This window comes from Conger conger, chromosome 8, assembly GCF_963514075.1.
Source record: "Conger conger chromosome 8, fConCon1.1, whole genome shotgun sequence".
NCBI classification, from domain to species: domain Eukaryota; kingdom Metazoa; phylum Chordata; class Actinopteri; order Anguilliformes; family Congridae; genus Conger; species Conger conger.
In genome coordinates this window covers 41,837,370-41,853,030 of record NC_083767.1, presented here as the reverse complement: position 1 = coordinate 41,853,030, position 15,661 = coordinate 41,837,370, and the positions used below count along the sequence as shown (strand labels likewise).

General features: G+C 47.8%; 1 protein-coding gene across 5 annotated transcripts in view; it reads left to right on the top strand.

Annotated features, from left to right (window-relative positions):
- sbf1 (SET binding factor 1) overlaps positions 1-15,661 on the top strand; it is a 69,059-nt gene that overhangs the window by 820 nt on the left and 52,578 nt on the right. The gene's annotated exons all lie outside the window — the stretch shown is intronic.

Sequence of the window (15,661 nt, the reverse complement as noted above, 5' to 3'; positions counted from 1 at the left end):
TGTAGATCCATTCTAAACTGATACAGGATGGCTTTAAAATTGTCATGTTGTCCATTCATTGTGGATTGTATGTGTGAAAGGATTCTATCAATGTAGGAATACCTTGCGTTCAACCAAGTGTTACATTGTTAACCGAATTGCATTGCTTGCTGTTGTGCTGAGATGCTAAGATGGCATGATGCTAAGATCTTGTATGTGACGGCTCTCACTGTCGCCCCCGTCGTATGTGGCCTAGATTCCTACTGTAGGGTGGCTTACGAACATGAAAAATTAATGCCCCCTTCAGAAGGTTGTTGACTGAATTTTCCGACCCACTCAGTTGGAAATTAGTAACGTGCTGCTCTGGTCTATTTTTAGATAGTTTTTAGAATATGCCATTAATAAATTATTGGGGCAAGTATTGAGTGTATAGCGTGGTTAGTTCAAACTCAGTGTCTTAAAGCAAGTATCTCCACGCATGTGGAAAATGAAGCGTTGGGTGCTTTTAGTGGAGCTGCCCTGCTGGGTTCATTTTCCGTATTGCTCAGCATACCAGACAACACCATACATGCAGTCTGCGCTCTGAAACAGGGTTTGCACAAACGTTGCACGTTGTCATAAAATTCACGTTCAAAGAGACAGTAAATAAATGTGTTTGCAGCCGGAATGATTGCACGTTTTAAATTGTAAGATGATTGTTTATCTATAATTTATTGAAATTCTGAAAGGGGGTGGGGCTATGCTATTTTTCTTGCATACCCTACAGGTTAAGAAGAAGCATGCAAATTGAAACGAATATGGATTGGAATGCCAGTTGATGGTTGCAAAGGCAACAGTCCATTTTTCCTGCTTTAATCATATTTTTTGAATCATCATGCGCAAATCTCGCAAGTAAAATGTGATGACTTGTTCCATGCCACTGGCCCTGGTGCTCTGACTCTGTAGCCAAGGGCCGTAAGGTGGTGCCTCACAGAGGTGTCGAAACGTTACCACGTGTTTTGACGTTTGCCAAGTAACAGTGGGGGGGGGTTCTGTGGCCGGTGTGCGGGGCGTGGTTCTTTCCGCGAGCCGCGCCGTCTGCGATGGCCTAGTCCCCCGTCTCTAGGCCTGCCGGTGTGTGAGGCCTGTGGCCATGCTGAAGAGAGAACTTTGACCCGCCCGCCAATCAGCAGCGGCGTTGCCCCGGCAGCCGCAGACAGGTGCCTTTGGGCCGGAGCCAGCCGGTTTCGGCACGTGTCGAGACTCCGGGTGGCGATAGCCTAGCCGCATGCGGAGACCCCGGCTCCAGAGCCGTTATCACAGCCCGGGGCCGCGAGAGCTCAGATAGCAGGCGCAAGGCACAGAACGAGCAGTGTACTGTACGTCCCTGCGAGAACTTTATGTAATACAGGGAATGTAATGCCGTATAAGCACCGTAACAATGCAGAACAGCCGCTTCAGGTTGGGCTCGAGTGGAGCCTCTTGGGCTTAAGCAGATCTCTTGATTTATTTGCATGTCTGACACCCTTATCCTGTTTGACTGTCAGGTTTGAGGGTCGTTATGTAACCCTTACTTACATACAACTGGTTTTCGTCCTGAAGCGATTGAGCTAAGCTAAATCGATTTGCTTACGGGAACAATGCTCAGTGCATTACTGGAATCCGGCATCCCCCGGCGGTCTGGAGCTCCTCTGTGTTTTGACCAGCGCTCTCTCTCCACACTGCCCTGAATGCAGCACCTCTCTGTGGGCGACGCCCTCATCCTGGCACGGGAAGGAATCGCATGCCCTCTTCAAGGAGCCCCGGCTTCAGGGCGTTCGGGACACTAGTCGTTATCCCTGTCAGAGCCTTTTCTTTGATAGCCAGGGGGGAACGGCTATCCAGCGCCGAAGCCAAATTCCGATCTTGTTGTCCTTTTTTCTCGCCCTTGTTTGTGTTTGGGTGTTTTTGGGGGGGCACTTCCGCTCTCATTCCGTCTCAGTCGAGCGCTCCCTGCCCTAGGGTTCAGCCCCGGGGGGAGGGCGGGAGGCAGGGGTGGGACCTGCATTCATTACTAATGACGGACAGGCAGGTCCCACCAATGGGCCGCTGGATCCCCCTGCTTCCTGCCCCGGCACGTCAGGCTCTTCAGCTGTCCGGGGACAGGCCTTGAGCGGGGAGAGGGGAGGGCCACTATTTCCCTTTTAACTCTTAAGGGCCTGCATACGTTTAGGTTTGAGGGAGGGGAGCTTTGGCAGGAAGATCAGTAGGCCTATGCACCCCCCTCCAGATTAATCCGTACTTCTGCAAATCCAGCTGTAGGGCCATCTCTGATCACCCATCCCTGACATGGGCCCTTGTTGTACAGGTCATGCAAGTGCTCGTTTGTTCAGTACTTGTGACAGGTCCTCAAATGAAAACTTGGGGGGTTGGGTACTGTCTTAGTTCCCACTCCAAGTAATGTCACAGTTCACGCAGAATCGCTGCGCTGACCATTTGTACAGAGTTCAGTTGTCTTCAAGTATTATCTCCACAGTTTAAGTTCCCACAAGGTGTCCCAGGTCTGGACCTCGTGCTTGACCTTGCCTTATGTATTGGGGCCTTACGCACGGAAATCCTTCTTCATCTCCGCCTGGAGTCTAGCTTACTCCAGAGTGGGACAGAAGTTTGACGGTACCGCAGAAGTTGTGCAGGGCTGGAAAGGTGTCGAGTCTCTCGGCACGCCTGCAATCGGAAGCGTTGAGACGGGGGAGGCTGATGGGTCTTCCCTGGAATTCTGAGAATGTTTTTCTAACCCTTTTCCAAAACCAGCAGTTTGGCATCTAACTGTGGTAAGCGTGTCTGATTATTTGTATTTCCTTTGCCGTGAAGCCAAGATGCAAATAATTAGACACGCTTACCACTGTCGCTGACATGAAACCAGCCGCAGATCTTCTGAACGCTAAATTGCTGAATGTTCACTGCACACATTTTAACAGAAGTGTCTGTATGTCATCCATCTACCTTACATTCATTGCCCACTGTTTATTGATTATTTCCATGCATTCCTACTAGCGCAATTTAAAATTGAGCAAAACAGACTCATCTATAGAAGGAGTTTCCTATGCAGTTTAGTCCATGGTAGATTCCACTGTTATTTTAGATGATATCTTTTTGCAGGACAGGTCAAAAAAAGATTGATTATAATACAATGGTCTGTAACTTGTGCCTCAGTCCTGAATTGAATGGCTGCAGGACTTGTGTGGTGATTTTCAGAGAGGGGGACAGAGGCGGGAACTCGAAGTGACAAAGAATTGAGGGGAAACCACAGGGGACCTGTGGCAGAACGCATTCACTCACAGAACAAAGCACTGTCACTCTGATTGGCTCCAGTGTTTGGACCAATCGGGCCGAGGCTGAGAATGTGCCGAGCGGTGGCTGAAAAGCGAAAGACGCCCACACAGAGAGGCCCCTGCGGGGAACGCGCTCGTTGTCAGGGCCCGAGCGAGCCAGCATTGGCTGGCTTCTGTGAGGAGGGCTCATCCTCCATCTCTCCAGTTTGGTCAGTGAGAGAGGGCTGGAGCGGGGTTCTCCATGGGACCTGCCGAGGTCAAAGGTCACTGCACCACTCTTGAAAATGAATGCATTTTCTCTGCATCCTGTGAGCTGTTTTTATGCCTCAGCTGTTCCTCATGAAATATTGCACCATTTTGAATTGGAGGCTTTGACACCTTTTCCCCAGAAAGATTTGAGAACTCCCTTTATTGTATCTAGGTTGATATTGTCTTAATCCGTACTGGAATCCCATGCATTTCAGCATAGTTCCCTTTGGCCCAGCAGTCGACTTGAAAAGGATCAGTGACGTGTTTTGTGGACTGGTCATTTACTTCACTGTGCTCACATTTCTCAGTGCCAGGCATTGCTAATGAAGATGAAATTCAATACTGTTCATTTTAACTGGCATTGTGCCTCAGCCTTTCACTGGGGTAAATGCTGTTCACATTTCTTTTAAATGATGCTGTTTGTACATTACTGTAGATGGTAGTTGGGCTGATGTTGTTGCTCTTGCTGTAAAATTAACTGTAATAATCATTCTAATAATAATGATAGGTTGCTAAGCAGATATCCTTCTGAAGGTCAGCATTGGCATAGTTTACATTCTTAAATAATGGACTGCCCATTTATACTTAATTCCTTCTTTGCCTCATATCCATTTCATCATCCCTACTGAAGCAGTTTGTGCCTGAGGTTTCTTGCTCGGCTCCTGCTGTCTGCCTTGGAATCAAACCCCTGTCCTTCAGGTTACGTGACCCAGCCCATAACACACCCCCATTCCCACCATGGCTGTGTTAATCTGTGTTATTGTTCCACAGGGGAGCACATGGCATAGCCTGGGCCAGACTGTCTCTGATCCTGTGCTGTAGGGTGCTTCCCAGCTGGTCATTTAGGGCAGTTTGACACATTTAGGTCATGTTTGCCTTCATATAGGGGCTGTGTCACAGAATAGGTCTGGTCTGAATGTCTGTGCCACTGCTGAGTTTGTGTGTGTGTGTGTGAGGAGACAGGAATGTGGTGGAAAATCTGCAATACAGACTGATGAAGTTACGAGGGAAGTAATTCCAAAGAAAGATAGGATTTGATAACTTATTTAATTTAAATGTATTTAAAACCTTCACAGTACCCGCAATTAAATCCAATTCACTGTTTAGCCAGTTAGCTATCTTTTTTTTAATGTCAAGCAGTGATAAGGCTGAGGTTGCATGCGATTACTTTGTTTGCATATGAATGTTTGCTGGTACCGTGGAGCAAGGTGGCATCGGCAACAGCCCCAAATTACCACACAAAGGCCGCACTGTGTGTTAAATGATAAAAGGCCGCCACTCCAACACGTGGGATGTACAAGGTCTGTCCGGACCTCTGGTGAGCATGAGGTCAAGTCGACAGTCTCTAAGTGTTTAGTATCCAAGATCCCAGCTGAAACAGGGTCGGTCTTACTGCTTTGACTCAGCAAGGTTTTGTCCACAAGCTTGTATTTCCCCACTGAAAACCTCTGTCCTGTTTAATTTACGTGGTTGTCGGTTGTCTGCTGCAGGGGTCTGAGGCTGCCGAAAGGCATTCTGACAGCGGGAACTGTAGACGGATTCCCACAGATCTTCTACTCCTGGTTTACGCGGCCTCTTGAGCCAAAGAGAGCCTGACCTATAGGGCCTCTCTATCCAGAGAGAGCCTGACCTATAGGGTCTCTATCCAGAGAGAGCCTGACCTATAGGGCCTCTCTATCCAGAGAGAGCCTGACCTATAGGGCCTCTCTATCCAGAGAGAGCCTGACCTATAGGGCCTTTTCATCCAGAGAGAGCCTGACCTATAGGGCCTCTCTATCCAGAGAGAGCCTGACCTATAGGGCCTCTCTATCCAGAGAGAGCCTGACCTATAGGGCCTCTCTATCCAGAGAGAGCCTGACCTATAGGGCCTCTCTATCCAGAGAGAGCCTGACCTATAGGGCCTCTCTATCCAGAGAGAGCCTGACCTATAGGGCCTCTCTATCTAGAGAGAGCCTGACCTATAGGGCCTCTTGATCTAAAGATAGCATAGTGTTTAGGACTTCTCGTACCGAAGAGAGCCTGGTTTACAGGGGCACTAGAACCAAAGAGAACCTAGCATACAGGGCCCCTCAAGCCCTGTTTTAATTAACGGGAGTGCTGGTGCCAGGGAGCCCTGCCAAATGACTTCGAGTTTTAGAGTCGAATGCTGACTGGGTGTCTGCACTGTGTCGCATCCCGCGTTCGAGCGATCAACCTCCACTCTCAAGAGGAAGAGAGAGAAGACGGCAGGAAGCTGAGGTTGCTGAGATGAACGCGTGGCGGTCCTCTTCCCTTATATAGAGACGCACAGTTACTAGTCACTCTCCTCATGACAGATGTGGGAACGTTAAGACAAAGACGTCTGTTGTTCTGTTATTGTTTTGATGTTGGCTTACAGGTATCCCTTTCTCATGTAAGGTTCATGCACTTCAGCTGCATAATGTGTACAGTACAAAATAAAATTCACAGTCTAAATAGTAAACTTATGGTAAGCTCAACATGTCCTGGGATGCTCTCGCAAAGTGATTGACATTTTAGCAGTTAGATTTGTACACGGTAAAATGTCAAGTGTTAATTCAACAAAGATAATCCCAGTTGGGACTATCTGTACTCAAAAGAGTTGATTTAACACTGAGCATTTTACTGTGTAGGTACAGTATGTTAAAGACTGTGTCCGTGTGTTTGTTGTAGAGGATCATAAGCTGTACGCTGGGCGGCTGAGTACAGGCCTCTCTGGCCATTGACACGGGGCACAGGAAGTGGGAGGCCCTAGATTTACTGCTGTACATTTTCTCCATGGCCCCAGCTGATCACAAGGGGCCAGAGGTCAGGAGATTATTGTATGAGACTATGAAGCAGCAACCAGCTGGATACGCTTAAGCGATATTCATTTCAGCTTCGTACAAACTTGATCTCTGGAAAAACTGCAGAACTGGCAGGATTATAGTCATCCATGCATTTGCGTCTACATCTGAATATGTCAAAACTGGGAATTTCTTTCTTAAGGACATATGCAAAATTAGGTAAAAATTAGTGTAACAAAGTGATAGTTTAAACTGCAGAAATAGACAAAGAATGTCTTTTTTAGAAAACACAGACAAGGAAACGCAAAGCAGCAGCAGTGACCGTCAGGCTCTGGCCATTTTGATTCTGGTCTTTATTCCTGCCCTGCAACGGAAAAGAAAGTTCCGCGTCCAGAAACGGCAAGAACCGTTGAGGGCACATACTCTGCGGAATGGCCTTCGCTTAGGAGGGCACCACCCATCTTGCGAGCGGAGGGGGTACCACCCCAAGGGGGGGAGGGTCCTGCTGAGCGGCCTGTTTTTAGGTCAGGAGGTGAGCCAGCGCAAGGCCCCCTAATCCCGGCCTGACCGGCAGAGGCTCCCGCTGGGGTTACTGACGGAAGGTCATTAGAGTCTGCGGGCCGCTCCTTAAGCTGGAGAGAGGGCGAGAGCAGGGAGGAGGGGTAATCAGGATTACGCCGTCTGCCTGGTGGAGGCTTCCGCCTCCGAGACATTAGATTACATTACGTTACATTTATTTAGCAGACGCTTGTATCCAAGGCATACGATCCAAGGTGTGCAATAAGGCCATAGGGCAGGTAATTAGAACAATTGCAGAACAGGTCGTATAAGGTACAGTTCACAGAAAGTCTCGGTTGTCTATAGCTAGGTAAGACTCGATGCCGAGGACGCCGTCCACATCCTCGTGATGCTTTGATGGATGGCAGTTCTGCATCAGTTGATGGACCTGTAGTTCCACCAGCCTCACCTCTCTGGGAATAGTCTGTAAATGCCGTGAGTTTGCACATGCTCTTCATTAGATCAATGCTTTTTTCAGCGATGGGCAAGCTTCACTGGGCATAGCAGCGGGAGAGGCTCGATCGGCGATGGGGTGATGCCGCCCCATCCAAAGCCATTTGCTCTCTCCCCTGTGTGTTCAAGACAGCCAGTTAGCTCCAATTACTCCCATTTTGGTTCAGTGCCCTATGTGATCAGATGGCTCAGAGAAACAAATCCATAATGTACAGAGTGACTGAAAAGGTCTATTTGAATAATGAATGAAGAATCCTCATTGGATTAGACTGCAGCCCCTAGAGCAACATAATATATCTTCCCCAAAAACCTTCTCACCAGTACTGGCAGCCTTGTGGGTCCCCCTTTCTTATAGGAAATTGGGTCAGTCCGTTGCGTCAGTCAGACTCATAGAAAGCAGAGAGGGCCACAGACAAAAGGGACCACAGCTGAGAAAACGCCAGGGCAGGGGGATGGAAATCCTTCCTGCGTTGGGAGACTTGCTTGTGGCTCTATAATTGGCTGCCCTTCGCATGCCACACATTTCATGTAGGGTCCCTCCGACTGTCGGGACAGACAATTCACATCTGAATAATTGTGCTAAATAGCAAACCTGGTCTATTGGAACAAAATACTGGGGATGACTTTGAATGTCTGAACCTGGATTTCAAGCCCCTGTTTTTTGGTTATCTGCACTGTGGGCCAGATTTACCAAGACCTTTAGCATGTGCAAACCTTTTAGCACACTAAAAACTAATAAAACAACAGATGATTGGTGCAGTCGTTGGTTATGTTACTGGTATTGCTCATCCTCTGTCTGGGCCTGCTTTTATCTCTCTGTCTCCTCTTTTTCAGAAGTGCTAGTTGTCCAGATGTCAGTTGATAAGAATAGTCACCTTCTTTTGTTTCTAAACAGGACTTCCTGTTGGTTTAACTTAAAGAAGACGAAGGGCTCTATAGGTTTATATTGCCTGTTGGGTCTGTGTATGAACAGTGTTTTTCCTCGCTCTCAAAACAAAGCTTGAAAACATGTACTGTATGTGCATAACACGACATAAAACTGAATAATGCATGTAAACCATCGAATTAGAGAGAAAAGAACATGGCATGAAAGATAATGGCATAACCAAATGCAATTAAAAGTGAACATTCAGACAGATTGCAGTTAAAAATGGAACCCCAAGTCTGCTTATTTGTTGCTGAGTTTCATGCCGTTATTGCACTCGAGACTGTAAAGATTGTCCATGGAATGCGAAAAGATGCACATCCTCTTGAGTGTTGGAGCTAGGCTTTCTCCGGCAGGCCTGGATTTAGGAAAATACCGCCCTGCTTCCAGGCCTGCCGGAGAAAGCAGGGAGATATTTTCCTAAATCCAGGCCTGGAAGCAGGGCGGTGTTTTCCTAAATCAAGGCCTGGAAGCAGAGCGGTGTTTTCCTAAATCCAGGCCTGGAAGCAGGGCGGTGTTTTCCTAAATCCAGGCCTTGAAGCAGGGCGGTGTTTTCCTAAATCCAGGCCTGGAAGCAGGGCGGTGTTTTCCTAAATCCAGGCCTGGAAGCAGGGCGGTGTTTTCCTAAATCCAGGCCTGGAAGCAGGGCGGTGTTTTCCTAAATCCAGGCCTGGAAGCAGGGCGGTGTTTTCCTAAATCCAGGCCTGGAAGCAGGGCGGTATTTTTCTAAATCCAGGCCTGGCCTCCATTTCCTTAATGCTTTAATCCGTGAGTGGCGGCTGCAGCAGGCGCACGCTCACAGGAAGGACACGAGGGGAAACCACCCGCTCGGATTCCAGCTCGCTCAGATACGCATCCGAGCCGACGGTCCAGTCGACTCTCTCACGCTGGGTTCTTTCAGTTTTGTTTTTTGGGTCCTCTGCGTTGGAGGCAGAGGTGAACAAACTGAAACACCGTGAGCAAGTCCGGCAGCAGGAAGGAGCTTTTTTCAGAGGCTGGGGGGAGGAGGTTGGGGGTGGGGGAAGAACCATGTTTCCTATCGTTGCTATGGCGAAGAGCCGCTGTGTCACCGTGGTTTTGAAGTGCGCTGCAAGGCTGCGGTCATTGAGAGAGCCCTGATTCAGGAAACTCAGGCAGTACACTGCTGCTCTGAACCGATCTGCAGTGCACTGTGCATCTGTCATTTAAAATGTAGGCCCGCATCTCATGACTATGCAATCATTGGAGAAAAATTCCCAGGGAAAGATTTTAATTGGATGCACAGTGCAAGTGGCCCATCCAAGAATGATTTGGAATTGCTTTGTATGTTCAAACTTAGAATTTCTGCTCTATGAACAAATCATGGAGTCTAAAGGAAAGGATAAAGATCAGGGTTTCCTTGGGGCTTCACTTTTAGGCCTGTAGCACTGGTGCTAGTAAGAACATGAGTAAATAGCCTATGTGTGTTGTTTACAGAGATACTGAATGATGTTGACTAAGAACAGCACTCGAAAGGTCTTGTGGGCTGAAGTATGAATTCTGAAAGTAAGCTTAAGGGTGGATCTCGCGGTGTGTTAAGAAACACAGCATCTGTGGGGGAACACTGAAAGGGGATCTGCAACCTGCGGGGAAACCTGACCGCGTTAAACTGCTTCTAGCACAGTTAATAAATGTGTTTGAGGTGTCTCGTGAAAACCTCAACCTATGTACTTTATTGTCTTTATTGTATACCTGTTCATCTCATAATGCCTTTCTAATGGACACTTGCTATTTTTATATGGATCATCAAACAGGCAGTTTCTGAGTGAGTGTTCTTTCTTTTTTTTTTTTTTATATCAGTTTATGAACATTTATGACAGTTTCCTCGACCTTGGAGGCTCCGCTCTCCTTACAGTGACTGTCACTCTCAGAGCTGCTCATCGTGGCATCTTTTGCTCAGCAGGCGTGGGTGTTCAGTGCTGTTCTGTCTGTATGTGTGCAAGCTGTTGCGTAGGCCTGTTCCTGTGTCGTGATTGGCTCCCCGTGCTGTGGTTCTCTGCTTGCAAGCTAGGTTCTACATTCTCACATTTCCTCCAAGGAGCATATGTGGTCCTAAGTTGAAACATAGGGGCACACTAATTCATCCCAATTACTTGATGTGCTTAGAAATTATTTTTACAGTCAGCAGCACATCAGCACAGCACAAATTTCAGGTGCAAATGTTCTTAAAATGGAAGCTCTGTAGAGCCCTGTGTAGATTGAGGAAAGCAGACAACGTTATATGCAATGAAACGACTATTGAAAATAATATTATATTATTATTGTCATACTGGCTAGTTTTATGACAATAATTATCAGGTTAGTTTAATGATCCAGCCCAAGCCCTTACTGATAATCACAGTTGGACACACTCCACACTCTTCCCCAGCCCTGGTGAATTGTACACGGGGCCATTTGGTGTTCCCAGCATGCACTGCTGGTAATCTGACTCCTCCCTGCTGTAAACAGACGGTCTTGTCTTTATTGGCGCAGTCGCCCAACCGAGACATCTCCAAACTGGCCATTTTATCATAGCCAAGTATAACCGTGTTTGTCAGTGGTACCGTCTGTACCGAAAGGCTGCTGATGACCAAATTCTGTGGAGTTGGCGAGAGTCTGAGGTGGTCCTCTTCCCCACGGATCAGCATTTTAAGCCCCTTTTATGCACTTCCCTGTAGGTCTGGTTGTTGCGCTGGCAGGCCCTGATTCGGTTTTACCCAAAAGGATTCTGCGACTGGAGACTGTCTGAGGATGAGTGCATATCCAAAAACCTGCTTATGGGAAAAATGGTCACTAAAGGGTCAGGGGAAGCAACCCTCAAATCTGACCCTCAAGGCTTGTTGAAGTACCACTGCTTTGTCGGAGTCTTCTCGAAAGGCCATTGTGCCACGGGCATTGTGTCCTGGCATCTTGTGTCCAGCAGTGGTTTTCTGGCATCTTGAAGCCACGGGCATGATGGGAAGCCTCCCAGACAGTACAGCTTCTCGGTATAAAACTAGCAGAACAAGGCCTATTGTTTTCTCGGACAGTGTTCTTATTGAGGAGCGCAGGACCGCGTGGTCCTCGAGTACAAAGGCCTGTTCCAGGTGCAGCACCTGTCTGCGGTTTCACTTCACAGCCGATCCATGCTGCCGACCGCCGGTCTACCAGACCCTTTCATATCCACGACAACGACCTGTCAGCGCCGCGCGCCTGTGTCGGTTCTGTGCGGCCAAGTGTTCGGTACCACCGGCCCTGCCCCTGCCGAAGCTGTGTGTTTCTGCACCTCTGTTCCCACTAAACTCTTTTTTTTTTTGGACGTGAGCATGATTGCTGATTAATGCCTTTCAGTCATGCATGCCTCCCCCTCTGCTTCTGCAGGAACGGCTGCTGGTGACTGAACTGGGCAAATTCTGGGGAGTTGGAGGGAGACTGAGGTGGTCTTCCTCCACATGGATAAGCATTTTAAGCCCCTTTTATCCAGTTCCCTGTAGGTCTGGTTGTTGTGCTGGCAGGCTGTAGGCCCTGATTCGGTTTTACTGGAAAGGATTCAGCAAAGGGACTCTGAGGATAAGTACAGTTCCAAAAACATGCGTATGGGCAAAATGGTCTCTCAAGGGTCAAGGGCAGCAACCCTCAAATCTGACCCTCAAGGCCAGTTGAAGTAGTACCACTGGTCTTAAATCTGCTCCTGTAATGAGGAAATGATTTGGACATGGGAATCCTGGGCGATGGAATCGCTTGCTAATCGGTCACATTAATTAGCCAGCTATTCGGCAGGTAGAAGAGAAAATCAGCAGTACTGCTGTTTTCAACAGGCAGATCTGATTAATCCTGGTTTAGGTCAAATTGATCAAAAGCTCATTGCTGAAAATTTGGGGCAAGTCAGAATTTGAAAATGAAAATCATAAAGATCCAAGAACTCAAATTATACTAATTATAATGATTATCACAGTCTGGGTAGAATCTGACACATGGCTGCAACCATGTTAAGCTTTCTTCCCGGTCTGACTGCAGTTATGTAATAACCCTCTGCTTGGATGACAGCCTATGAATCAACCTGGCTGCAGGTGTGGAAATGTGTTTCCCAGGGCCATCGAACAGGGCTCGGCGCTAAACAGCAGATTTCCCGGTGGAAGCCTGGTTAGGTAACTTGATCAGCAACCAGAACAGGATAAACTTTAACCTCTTTGGCCAGACTGGACCCTGTGAACAGAGGAAACTCGCTGGTACTGGGGACCAGACACTGTGACAGGGGGGAACACAATGGCACTGTGAGGACTGAACTCTGTGACAGGGACACACACACTGGTACTGTGAGCACCGAACTCTGTGACAGGGGGGACTCGCTAGTACTGTAGGGACCAGACAGTGTGACAGGGACACACACACTGGTACTGTGAGGACTGAGCTCTGTGAAAGGGGGAAACATACTGGCACTATGAGGACCGAAGTCTGACGGGGGGGGGGGGACTTGCTCATACTGTGGGGACCGAGACTGAACCCCAGGACATTTGCTGCATTTTGCTGGTCAGACCGCAGTGGCAGGGCGTGTTGGAGGCTGATAGGAGCAGCGGTTACCACAGGAAATTTCTGTGGCCTCCTGCTGCGGACGGCACTGCTAGGGGACTGCCAGGCCGAAGGGAGGGGCTTGAGACTTCACAACACCCACAGCTCGACTGGCATCCCGCGAAACACCTTCCCCTCGTTTCCCAATGAGTCCTGCGCCTTTAAGGCCCGCACGTTGTAGCGTTCCCGTCACACAGCAGACGTACACGCATTCCTCCCTCGGTCTGTGCCTGAGCCAGCCTCGGCCGTCTCGGCATGTGATAGCATCTCGGCTCGCCTTGTGGCATAGCTGTTGTTTATTTACGCAAATAAAGACGTTAGCTGCACTTGTACAGACGTTCTTACAGGGCTTACAAAGCCCGAAAGTGTTTACACTTAACACACTTAATAATAATTACTATTCAGATATTTTCTTATATGTACCTGAAAAAGCATTGTAAAAATGTCTTGTCATAGTAAGCAACGTCATATAGCCTAGTGGACTTACACCAGTAGGGCTCTGTTGATAAATCTGTGTTGGGTTTAAGGTAGTGAACCAGGAATGTGTCTTTCCACCCAATAAAAGCAGGAGAAAGCAGGTTTTTTGCCTGATGAGGGCCTAATTACTCATGAATCTTTCACGCACAACGTAATGCAAACACGCTAAAGTGAGCGCTTAAGCTCAGCCGTACGACGGTGAGCTTTCTTTCACACGTTTCCTCCCCAGTGCAGTTTCTGGGCTTTCTCCCAACTTTGTGTGCAATCGTGCAACAATGCAAGCAGCTGTGGCCGAAAAAAGAAGCAGTCCAGTGGCAGGGCTACAAGCAGGATGTCCAGGCTGTTACTCGCCGTGCATAATAATGTTAAGTCTTCCAGGGAACCAGGGAACAGCCACACTGCATGCCACACTAATTAATTTAAGTTCAGGAATGTTTTGAAGCAGAAATCATATTCTTCATTTGTGGAGTGTAGGAACCTACAGAATATGCTCCCTGCTGTTGCAACTAACATCTAACACAGGGTTGCCCAACCCTGTTCCTGGATATCTACCATCCTGTACGTTTTTCGCTCCAACACTAACAAAGCACACCTCATTCAGCATAACCTGGCATGCCAAATTAGGTTTGAAATGAAAACGGGACGTTAGATCTCCAGGAACGGGGGTTGGGCAGCCCTGTGCTACCCCAACACTACTGTTCCCTCAGTCCACGTTGTGCAGAAACCCTTTGACACGGAGTTGAACCGTGGTTCATGTGAATCACATTCCTTTTTTCATCCCTGAGGCTTTCTGCAGCCACCACGCTGGAGGAAGACACTGGCTGGCAGGATATAGCTTCATAAGACACCAAGTCTAGGGGGCCCTGCTTTGGATAATGAAGATCCCCGCTGGATTTAGGGGCTTTGTTTCTGTGGAGCGGTCGTCGGAGAGCTGCTCGGGGGGCAGGTGGCAGGGGTTAGTGTGTGTGTGTGTGTGTGTGTGTGTGTGTGTGAGGTCATTGAGGACCGCTGGAGGGGTCCTCTGGCCTGAAGCCAAGACCTCTCTCCCCCGTGGACCTCAAATTCACACGCCTGCCAAGGACTGTCGCTGTATTCTGCTGCCACTGTACCCCAGCCTGCTCTGTCCTTACGGCAGATTACAGAGCACTGATGGCTTCTCTCCAGAGAATTATAAATAGTATACCTTTCACTTGCCTTCTGCTTTGTATTTATATATGGCAAATGGTAAATTGACTTACTTATATAGGAATTGTTGGAGTTTTTAGTTCAGTCTATTGCGCAGACATCATGCTTCTTACATGTATGTTTTGTAAAAATGTTTGTCTTGCTAAGCTAAATCTTATCCTCGAGGAATCTTCGTGTAGAACCAGTGCCTTTAAAAATATTTGCGTAATGCTGGAGCTTTTCTCTGTGTGAACTGCTGGCTGAAGTCTCCTGGATTAGGTTGGCCAAGTTCTATTTTTTCACCAAATATGGAGCATTTCCTGCAAATTGTCTATCAAAGCTCTGTGGCCATTTGCCTTTAATTAATAGTGATTTAAGAAACAGCTGTCCAGGCTGCAGTTTATTGCTAAAACAAACATATCTGCATTAGAGTCCAAGGCAGTGCTTTGTTTGGCTTTCTGTCTTTGCCAAGCCGCTAATGTTCCTGAAAACCAGCACTAATGCAGCACCGCCCATCATTCGGAGTTAAGCGCAGGAAGGAATGACAGCCATTTTGTCATTTTTCTGCGCTTTAGGCATCTGTTTCCTCGTCGTCAGGAGTGGTTGCTTGTTGTGTGTGTGTGTGGGGGCAGCGATTTAGATAAGAGATACCGGTCTCTGTGAGGGTCCAGTGTCAAGTCCGTGCAGGTCTAGGAGGTGGGCACAAAGTCGACTCCACCAAACTTTGCTCTGGAGTGCAGACGTTTCGTAGCTCCTGGGATATTGACTCTTGCTTTTCCGCTCGCTTTGTGCATTCAGAAGGTTTTATGCAACAGAAGTCATTTTCGGGCCCCAAAAAGCTGCTCATTAGGAGACAGTTCTAAGCAGAAATGCTGTCAGGAAATCAATATTGCATTAAGCAAGGCATTTTAAACCTTACAAAATGTGATTAATCATTTAAAAAGCTTTTTGCCTATACTCTGTCTGTGAAAGTCAAAGTAGTCTGCTGCCAAATACGTTGTGACTCTCATTATACGTTATATCAGTGTTAAAGAATTTAGTTTGCCTTTAAGAGCTTTTTTGAGCATGCACAGAACACATCAAGCTGCTTCAAATGTTCCATATGTTTAGAGTTAACTAATTCACACAGCCATCCCATTTAGATTGTGTGGCTTGTGAAAATTGTGTACGAGTAGCCCAGCAGGATGTAGTCATGTGGGTCAAGGCAGTGGTAGTTTGATGTTTTCTGTCCCTGGTGA